Source organism: Sinocyclocheilus grahami, unplaced genomic scaffold, assembly GCF_001515645.1.
Source record: "Sinocyclocheilus grahami isolate Dianchi unplaced genomic scaffold, SAMN03320097.WGS_v1.1 scaffold884.1, whole genome shotgun sequence".
Classification (NCBI taxonomy): Eukaryota; Metazoa; Chordata; class Actinopteri; order Cypriniformes; family Cyprinidae; genus Sinocyclocheilus; species Sinocyclocheilus grahami.
In genome coordinates this window covers 140701-142544 of record NW_015506063.1, presented here as the reverse complement: position 1 = coordinate 142544, position 1844 = coordinate 140701, and the positions used below count along the sequence as shown (strand labels likewise).

Genomic DNA, 1844 nt, shown 5'->3' with positions numbered 1-1844 from the left:
CCTTTTTTTTGGGAACCGTTGGGGGGGGGGGGGGGATCTAATTGTTTTAATGTTTTAATGAATGTTATGAATTTACATTGTTCCATGAGAAGTCATGTTGTAAGAGCACCTGTGCTGCTTCATGTTTGTTGTTTTGAAGACTGGATGGTTTCTTGAGGAGTGTGGCTTGAGAAATAGCTTTAATATATCATAGCTTTGTTTGAAAAACTGAAATAATTTTTTGTCTGCGCACCAGTTGAACTTTGAACCCAAATATGTTCCTAGCCCAAAAATGCTATACTTCTATGCATATTCAGGCCTTAAACATAATATATGTTTGGGGTTTTCAACCTTCACAGACCCAGGAACAAAAAAATTCTCATTTTATATTTTAACATTTTATAATGACAAGGAGTGTACAGTATATTGAGGCCAACATAACACATAAGGACTAAATTGCGGCTAATATTTAACCCATTATTTCTTGAAGAATACTTCAGTTAAAATACTTAAATTCTCATCTCATTTATTCAGCTTTCTGATAAATCTGTTTGTCACAAAATGAATAGTTATTCATATATCATGCTGTACCTTATGGTGTTGTATGCCTAAATGCACAATCATCACAACATTTATTTGACATTGAGCAAAAACTGTTGATTTTGAGTTTTTGTGTTTTTTTATGTTATTGTTCATACATTTAATTAATGATACTAACATTACCTTCTATAATGATTAATCTATGCATGACCTTGAGCTTGCATTATGCAAGCTATTATTTGTTATTATTATATTAGTAATTGCATTATTATCTATAATAGATAGCATTTGTCTTCATAGAATATGCTTTGGGCCTTAAATGTTGGTAATGCAAAACATGGTTAAAAAATTGGAATTCAAATTTTTTTGTGGGTTATTAGCCAACAATGAGAAAGCTCTTGATTGACACTATAAAATACATGTTTTTGACCAATCAGAAATCTTCTGAGTAGGGCTGCACAATTAATCAAATGCGATTGTCATGCGCATTTTGTTAGTAAAAGCCGGTTCTGTAATCAGCAGGAAATCATCATCACGTGCTTTCAGATGGAGCAGCATTTTCTACACATAGCCCTTGTTCACTGACAAGCTACGCAAAAAAAATCGCAGACGATTTTATTGCGTGATTCTGAAATCGAAGAAATCGTTTGCGATAATGACAGCTGTTTGCATAGCTTCTCAGTGAACTATGGCTCTGTGAAGTAAACACTGCTCCATCTGAAAGCATGTGAAAATACCACATTTAATAACATATATTTTTACTTCACTTCATAACGTCAGTCGAGTGTTTGAAATAAATCCTTCTGTGAGATGATGTGGCTTCTTACACAGAAAAAGGCACGCAACATATTTCATAGTATTTAAGCAGTGATAAAGGTATTGCATTATAAATATACTTTTATTTTAATGAAAATTATAATAATAAGAACTCAGATAAACCATATATTGCCGTAGTCATGTGTTTATTAGTCATGTTGAATCAATGAAAGCAGTTGAATCTTCTGTTTATTCAGCTGCAGCGATTTCCTGGGTTTCTTCTGCGAGGCGTATTTGGAGTTTCAGCGTGAGAGCGCCCTCTGGCCTTTGGATGGAGATTTACTGCTGATCACAGAACCGTGCTTCACTGAAAGATGTGCATGACAATCGCAGCTTCTGTCGAATTGCGATCTCGATTCCATTTCGATTTATCGTGCAGCCCTACTTACTTTTACTTTACTTTTTTTACTTTTAGTCATTTAGCAGTCGCTTTTATCCAAAGTGACTTACAAATAAGAAAACGTAGTTAAAACTAAAAGCTAAAACTCTATAAATACTATATATATATA

The 1844-nt window shown here is 33.6% G+C and overlaps 1 protein-coding gene across 3 annotated transcripts in view; it reads left to right on the top strand.

Annotated features, from left to right (window-relative positions):
• Positions 1 to 1844, top strand: part of LOC107563628 (disco-interacting protein 2 homolog B-A-like) — a 68078-nt gene that overhangs the window by 25658 nt on the left and 40576 nt on the right. The window lies entirely within an intron of this gene.